Source organism: Scatophagus argus, chromosome 4 (genome assembly GCF_020382885.2).
Source record: "Scatophagus argus isolate fScaArg1 chromosome 4, fScaArg1.pri, whole genome shotgun sequence".
NCBI lineage: Eukaryota > Metazoa > Chordata > Actinopteri > Scatophagidae > Scatophagus > Scatophagus argus.
In genome coordinates, this window is record NC_058496.1 from 24,690,888 (window position 1) to 24,699,229 (window position 8,342).

The 8,342-nt window shown below is 39.8% G+C and overlaps 1 long non-coding RNA gene across 1 annotated transcript; it reads left to right on the plus strand.

The window, feature by feature from the left end:
* The first annotated feature begins 6,286 nt into the window (after positions 1 to 6,286).
* LOC124057817 lies at positions 6,287 to 8,342 on the plus strand. The gene is made up of 3 exons (XR_006843163.1): positions 6,287 to 6,518; positions 6,622 to 6,704; positions 7,112 to 8,342. It is a non-coding gene; the product is annotated as an uncharacterized LOC124057817 (long non-coding RNA).

Genomic DNA, 8,342 nt, shown 5'->3' on the forward strand with positions numbered 1-8,342 from the left:
TTGAGACTCAAAATAAGAAGCCCGTTGACTTATACCAGACAGCAGTTTAGGTTTGCCTACATAATATAGCTGACAATATATTGAGAAAATGACAACAAATTAATATTATATGAAATGAATTTCTATTTGTTTAATTTTGACATTTTGCTTGTGAAGCTCTCATAGGTCTGCAGCTTCAGATTCTTAAAGTTTTGGTAGTTAAAGTTAAAAGTAGTTTCACTAGCTATATAGCAATGTCTAAGAGAACATGGTTGGATAAAAACTAAGTTGGCATTAACATTCCTCAGAAGGACTTTTAGACCATCAAAGGGAGGCCGCATGTTTGTTTTAATTATTCATTAATTTTTCCGAACACAAAAGATCATGACCTTTTGGTGTTTGCAAGAGCGGAACAGAACTGCATCATCCTCAGACATACATCACGAATTTGCTTATCAGTCGTTAGTGGAATTGGATTTTCTGACGAAAATGTTGCTGTTAAGTAGAGAGTTGCCTGGAAGAACTACAAAGGCACAGAGAGAGGAACATCAACAACATATTAATTCTTACTGACTACTTCTTCTATTCTTTAAGGAGATGTTCTAGACCACCGTGTTTATGCAAGAAGCTTGACTTCATCTTAATATTTAGGGTCTTTCGTTTGTAAATGCATCTGTGCCAAAACAAACAAACAAACAACCCCCCCCCCCCCCACCCCCCCAAAATTTAGCTTTCCGGTTGATTTTTGGGTGTACTGTAGAATGATGATCAAACTTTACGCACATTTAAACCTAAACTACATGAAGCAGATGACATTTTTGCACTATTTTCTTTGATTTTTAAATCTGAGCAAAGGTGGTGTGATTTTGAAATATTATGTTGAATGCCTGCAACGCTCCCGAGTGTTCCTCTCAGGGACTGGATGCCCTCAGATTTCTGCTCTCTGCTAAATTTACACAACCTGAAGGCAATGCCCCTGCACGAGCACATGTATTCAGAAACACTTGCTGGAATACTGAGCTGCCTCTTGGCTCTGAAATCCTCAAACATGATCATGTCGCTTGTCACAAAAGTCTAGACTGAAAATGAAAAGGTGACCGTGACTTTGCCACACACACTTCCTGAATAAGGGTCAGTGTGTTTGTACTATGTAGCATCTTGAAATTCCTCACTTCTGAATTTCTTTTTTCAAATGACAGAGTGCCGCATGATTTGGTTTTTTGTATTTCTTTTCTTTTTGCCTACTGTTATGTAACCAGTTTTATTCAACAGTTTGATCATTTCAGAAATAACCTAGTGTTGCCATACAGCAGCAATTTGTGAAACAGCTTTGAAAAGTGACAAAAAAAAACGTAACTTTTCCCTCTTATTATTTTGTGCACACAAGCTTATCTAATATGAGCCGCACCTCAAACAAGATGCTGTTGAATAACCCTACTGTGGGGATGAGAGGTGAGAGCCGATATCCAAGAAAAGGTTGCCTTCCAGTGGGATTCAGGTGCATCATATCTAACAGTTCTTACTTTCTAATTGCCCCCCTGGCTTTTATATTGAAGTATGCATTTCAAAGGTTCACAGCAGAACAACTGGGTTACAGCAGAACAAGTCACGTTAGTTTGTATACCAGGGATGCTGAGATAGCACCTGTAGTACAATTTACCTTTGCTTTCAAAGAGGCTTATGAGAGAGCTGCAGACTGTTCCAGCTGTGAGATAAGCACCAAAGCCGTGCCAATCTGCACAGAGCAGATCAAGCTAGAATGGCAAAGAGCATTCAGTCAATCGTCAAAATAAATCAAATTAAAATAAACTCAATTGTAAAAACAGGCACACACACACACACACACACTCAGAAAGAAAAAAAGATTAATTATGTTGCCTACTTATCCATGGTAGAAACACAAAGAAAGCACTTTCCTGTAGGGCATGACTCTGTGACAGAAGAGTCAAAGGCATGACATCATAGAGATGTGCCCAGAGGAAACAAGATGCTTCAGTGCAATTAAATCAACAAGAACATTGTGTTATTTTTAGTTTCTTTGTTTTTCTTTGAAGAGTCTCAAGATCTGGAAAAAATGCCTCCTTTTTTTTCTTGTTCAAGTACTATTCATGTAGCCTAGCTACAATACCTTTTGCCATATTGCATTTCATGCAGTGATGTAATAAAAATGGTTTGAGCATAGCGCAGTTTCCTTTTGGTATGTGAGTTTGTGTGCACATGGTAAAGCAAGCAGACAATATAATCCTTTAGACAGGTTGCAATGAGAAAGTGTTTGGAGGAATCTACTCTTGTGATATATTCATCGGTATATTTAGTCTTTTTAAACACTTAAGCTTCTTAAGGAGGAATCCCAAAAACAGCTCCAACTTTCTGTCAAAAAGTAATCAGACTTGTACGGCTGTTTATAAAGGTTGAGACTGTTGACATTTTTTTCTAACCGTCAACAAATCCCATAGAAAGACCAAAACCAACAATGAATTGATCTGACTAACAAGTATTATCTGTGTTTCTTAGCTTGGTATATCTTATTCCTCTGTACCCAAGAGCTCCACACAAAAATTACTGAACACATCAGAGTCAATTCACACATACACCATCCTATGACACTACATACAGAGTCAGTCAAAATAATGTATACACACATCAGGAAAAGAAAAACATGCATAAATATTTAATTAATTTAAGCTGCCAGTAGTCTACCGCCCTCCAAGGTCATTCATTTCTTTTTTTTTAATTTTAACATTTCCATGCTAAAAAATGCAGACCATGTTTCTCCAGGATTTGCATCCATTTAAATGTGATAACTTTGCATGCTCTAATATATCAATTTCTTCATCAAGGCGCTTTGCTATCCATGCCTCCACATGACTCTGTTTGAAGTAGCAGAATAACTGAAGCATTTTTTGTAATTATGTTTTTAGTATTTTATATTGCATTAAATGTCCATGTATGCTGGACCTTATAAGCATCCATCCATCCATTTTCTATACCGCTTATCCGTCAGGGTCGCGGGGGAGCTGGAGCCTATCCCAGCTGACTACGGGCAAGAGGCGGGGTTCATCCTGGACTGGTCGCCAGTCAATCACAGGGCCAACACACAAAGACAGACAACCACACACTCTCACACTCACACCTAGGGGCAATGTAGAGTAGCCAGTTAACCTAATGTGCATGTTTTTGGTATTGTGGGAGGAAGCCGGAGTACCCGGAGAAAACCCACGCAGGCACAGGGAGAACATGCAAACTCCACATAGAAGGGCCCAGACCGGGATTCGAACCTGGAACCCTCTTGCTATGAGGCGACAGTGCTCACCACTGCACCACCGTGCCGCCCCCTTATAAGAATTTTTTTTGTAAATCAGTGAACTGAAGATAATTGGCCTTAGAAAATAATGTTGTGTTTTATTTATTTCTATTTATGGCCACATTTCACAAAATCAATCTGCGACCTTAGCAAGCAGGATCACATGTCCATACTGTGCTCAGATGATGTTGATTGTTACTCACAAACTGATAAATCTTTAAGTCCTCTTGCGAGTTCATGCACAGATCACATCTGACATTTTGATTTATGAAACATGTCAAAACAAGCGACAGCAAATGATTTTATGTAATTGATTTCCAGCTTGAAGGTTGTAAATCCGGTGTAATGGGTCCCTGTTATGGTGGCCTGTAAAATCAGTAAAGTTATACAATCAAGCATCCAGCACATATTTCTTACAAGCAAAAAGTGCTCAAACTGATAAAATGAATTAAATACTATATTTAAAATAAAACTAAATAATCTGGAAGTTTTTAACACAAGTATGAGGATTTTTAGTTTTTGCGCCTTCATTCTTGTGCTGGTGACTCACTTGTCACGCAACACTGAGCAACTGAGAAAGCTGTGACACCCCCTTAAAAACACTCAAGTCAATAGCAAAAGGGAATATTCTGAAAAACCCTCAAATCCACATCAAGGTAGGAGTTTCCTCCTTCCTGTGAATTACATCTTGCTGCCTGACTCTTGAAACATTTGGGACTCTGCCAGCTCAGAGGACTTGTGCTGACACCATACAGCCAGACACAGAAGGATTTCTGAGAGAGTCCCCAGCCAGTTCCAAAACTCAGAACTCATGAAGTGACCCTGCGGGGTAAAGCAGTCACTGTGATTAGCATCCTGTCTGCACTGTCACTGGAGATAAACACTCTGCTGTGTGTACAATACTTCAGAGGGAAAAATGTCTTACTGTTGCTTTGTTGTTACTTGTTGTTCCTTTAAGTTAGGAGTTAGAAGTGTCTTTCTCTCAATCAATTAGTAACATTCACTACTTGGCCAAAAGGCAGCAAATTAATCTCAGAAGATCAACATGCTTAAATAGGGGATGAACTGGACCGAATTAATTCTCCCAATTCAGCTAATGGTCTTAAACAGAAGCACAAATTAGACCAAAAGCTGACAGTTTGTTTTGTTTATTTTGCTGTCTTCAATAAAACAGATTCAGATTTAGAGCAGCAAATAAGTAAGCATTATATTACTGGTCAAATGTATTCTTTTAAATATTCCATAGATCATACCTCAAAAAGTCACACCCCGCCTATCCTTACGATGTTGGTTTCTTTCAAAAGTTGCAGATGAAATCAGTTCATCTGTAACATCTAAGCACACAGCAGCTCTGTTGGGCATCAGGGCTGGAGGACTTGTTGGCTGTCACACTCTCTCTGACAGTTAACACTTTCTTTTTGAGCTTCTTTTCATCCATGGCAGCAGTAAGTCTTAGCTTTTTGACAGATGATTCAGTGGCAGTTGTCAGACATTTCAAACATCTCAGACATTTCAGGTAAATGATGGAATCTATGCAGTTCTGTTTTGGTTGTAACATTAGGTGAAGACACATCTACTGGAGTTAAGAATATTTCTTTGTGAGAAAATTCCCAAGGTTTAAGAATCAACTCTGTGAACATCCAAAAAGGAAAGAGACAGCCTGAAGGAAAATACCTGACACAGCTCGGGTTATTAATACGCTGTTTGACCATCCAGTGGCTGTTTGTGATAAATAAAGACTGGCTGCAAAAGCAGTCCACTGATCATATTTGTGCCAATTAAGTGAGATAAAAATCAGCTTCCAGTTAACACACCTGAAGGTATCCGTTGTTAGCTGTGGTTCATACATAATGTAGAAGAGAATTGGGTGAGATGCACCGCTGAGGCCTCTTTAAAGCAACAGGAGCAGAATCAGTCTGCCGGACGAGCAGGAAAAATTTGGGTGTAGTGGAGTGATTAATGAGAAAAATGCCCCCCTGCCTCCATTAGCCGGCTGATGTGCCCTTGAGCAAGGCACTTAACCCCCAGGTTGCTCCCCGGACGCCTGACAGTACTGTCCACTGCTCCTGTGTGTTTCACTGCATGTCATTTGCTGGATGTTGCATGTGTGTGTTCAACTAAGGATGGGTCAAATGCAGAAGACGAATTCAGTGTGTGTATGTAAAAATATATATATATTGTGAATAAAAGCTGATTCTTCTTCATGAAAGACATAGACATTATTTTACAATGTCCAACATTATTGGAAATCCTCCATAATCTTTTGTAACAAAACAGCATGGATCTGTTTTCTCTGAAGCCAGAGATCCTCTGAGTCACAGCCCTCTGGTGAATAAAAGGTCACCTTACTGCGCCACATGTAAGCTAGTTCTATAGCTGTCCTGCTGATCTTCCTCCGTCATGTTTCTCATGCTAGCCAAAAGCTATACATGTTAATTAGCTTTTCCAGCTGACCTCTCATGACTGCGTGATGGAAATTTTGTATGCTTTGTAGTAACAAAGTGTGTATAGTGTTATAGTGACCAAATAATGACCTGGTGAACTGACTGTTATAGCCCCCTTATAAATAACACCCTGGATAAAGCAAAGAGCAGAAGAAAAACTCCTGGCAAAGCATGGCATGGCAAGGCAAGGCAAGGCAAGGCAAGGCAAGGCAAAAAGGTTTCCTGGAAGGAACACACAGGCATACAAGAGGCAATATAACACACTGACAAAAGGTGACTGGGAAGACCAGGACTAAATAGACACGACAACGAGACACAGGTGACGCACATTAGGAGGGAGAAAGCAATCAGGAAAACCAAAAGCAAAGTAACACGAAAACAGGACACACAGGGGAAGAGACGCTTTCAGAGTAAAACAGGACATGACATAACCCACAAACATGAAACATGGCACGTGTACTGAAATCAAAAGACAAAGCATAACAAAAAACACCAGGCATGACACTCTCTTACTTAACTTAACTGACTTCTAAAAGACTCTTGAAAAGTTAAGAGCCTATCGCCTGTTTCATCCTGTTCTCTCTCATCTGTTCAACAGTGACGCTGCTTTTTATTAAGGTGGAGTGACAGGGACCAGGGAAATTAACCAAATCGACTCAGATGAAAAGATAAATTGCTGTAGCCTATTTTAAATTAAAGTATCGGGACTGAATTGATTTGGGTAATTAAAAATGACCTGCTCTTTGATTGCCAAGAAGATAACGTCCACTCATTCCTCTTTGGTGTGCCAGGTGTGGCAGTATGTCTTCTTATGGGGGATAACAGCCATTAAATGATATGTAGCAAGAAATTCGTGCAATGCCTTCACACTGGGATTTTTACTTCCTCTCTCAGTGTTTCCAGTACAGCATGTTTCACCGAAGAGCTTCACAGTGAGAGAGCTAGCAGGTGTCCTCTAGACCTACACTACCCACACGGTAACATTGATAATGACCTAAAACAATTAACGGATTCTAAAATTTGAGGCAAATTCTTTTTCTGTTGATCAGCTAATTGAATGATCAATAACAAGTCCAGCTCATTAGCCTTTTCTAACGTTATGGTCTACAAAGAGAGTAAACTGGGAGATGAAGGATACAGATGCACTCCACCATACAGGATTTAAAGTGAAACAGTGACTGTGAAGTTGAAGCTCTGACTCATAGCTCTAATTTGAAGCTGTCTGATTATTATAATGATGATGATTATGTGATGATACATTGGCATATTGGCACTGAGCCTCTGTACCTGACTGTAAGGCAAGTGCCTGTCAGGATTGTATCTCTCCTGATGTCTTTCCACCCTCCTCCCCCTTGCCCTGTTTCTGTGTGTGTGTGTGATCCAGAGTGAAACTGGGCAGTCTTACCTGCTGTGCACCTGTCCTGAGTTCTCTGCAATCAACTCCACCCTAAACTCAGCCTTCTTAAGACTGGCCTTCCCCTGCCCTCATCCCCAGATTGTTCCTGCACTTGTGCAGTAGAGTATCGGCTCCATTTTGTCTCTGGATCTCTGTCTCATGCTGTTTGGAAACCTACCTTTTGTCTTTTTGTGCTACGGTTCACCAGTTTGCGTCTGCCAGTCTGTTCAGCTCAGTTCCTGCCTTTGTTTTCCCAGCCTTTGTTTCAGACTCACCGGTCTTCAGCTCTGGTGGAAAATCATTTTTTGTTCATAGGGACCATGTGCACTCACCTGCTGCCCCTTCGACTTGGATTGTAGTAGAAGGGCTCTTGTTAGTTAGTCTTAAGACTATGTTTTTGTGAAATGATTTTTGCACAAGCCTAAGTAAAAGCTTTAATTTCACTTTAACTTTGGTTTCAAGCATCTGCTTTTGGGATCTTATTATGAGAAAAGCATAGCAGCGCCACTATGACCATCATCATACACCCAGGACAAAATAATGACAGTGGTATGTAAATTCTTCAAGAGTGGCTGAGGACAGTCAGGAGACTGGGACATTATCTGTGTACAATGGATTTATGTCACAGGTAAAATAATCAGTGAGTTAAACTGATAATTGAAAAATATCCTGTTCATACCTGGATTGCACACTGGATTTGTCAAACTTCAAATGCTATGAAAGTACAAAAGATGAAGATGGCCAAATGTGAAACAAGTTTTTTACATTTAGAGTTATGCTGGAGAGTGAAATAATGGAGGGATAGTAATGCTGTAATGAGGTGTTCTCATGATTTTGAGATTATGTTGGGAAGGGTGAGAGAATCAAAAGATTTGTTGATGTTTTGAATTTATAGACAAACCATAAAAATGTTAGTCTTTGTAAAGTTCAGATAATTTGTAATTAACTATCTTTTATTTATTTATCCTTTTTTTTTTGAAAAAAACCTGGGTAACTCAGGGAAACCAAAATTTATTGTGATGTGAATTTATCTGCAAGCAGAGAGAGAGAGAGAGAGAGAGAGAGAGAGAGAGAGAGAGAGAGAGAGAGAGAGAGAGCAGGAAGTTGTTGTTTTTGCCCCTGCTCTCTATAGGCCATGTGGATATAAGGCTCCACAATACGATGCAAGTCTCATGCTGTGTTCACACTGTAGAATAAAGAAGTCACCTGGTGCCACTGC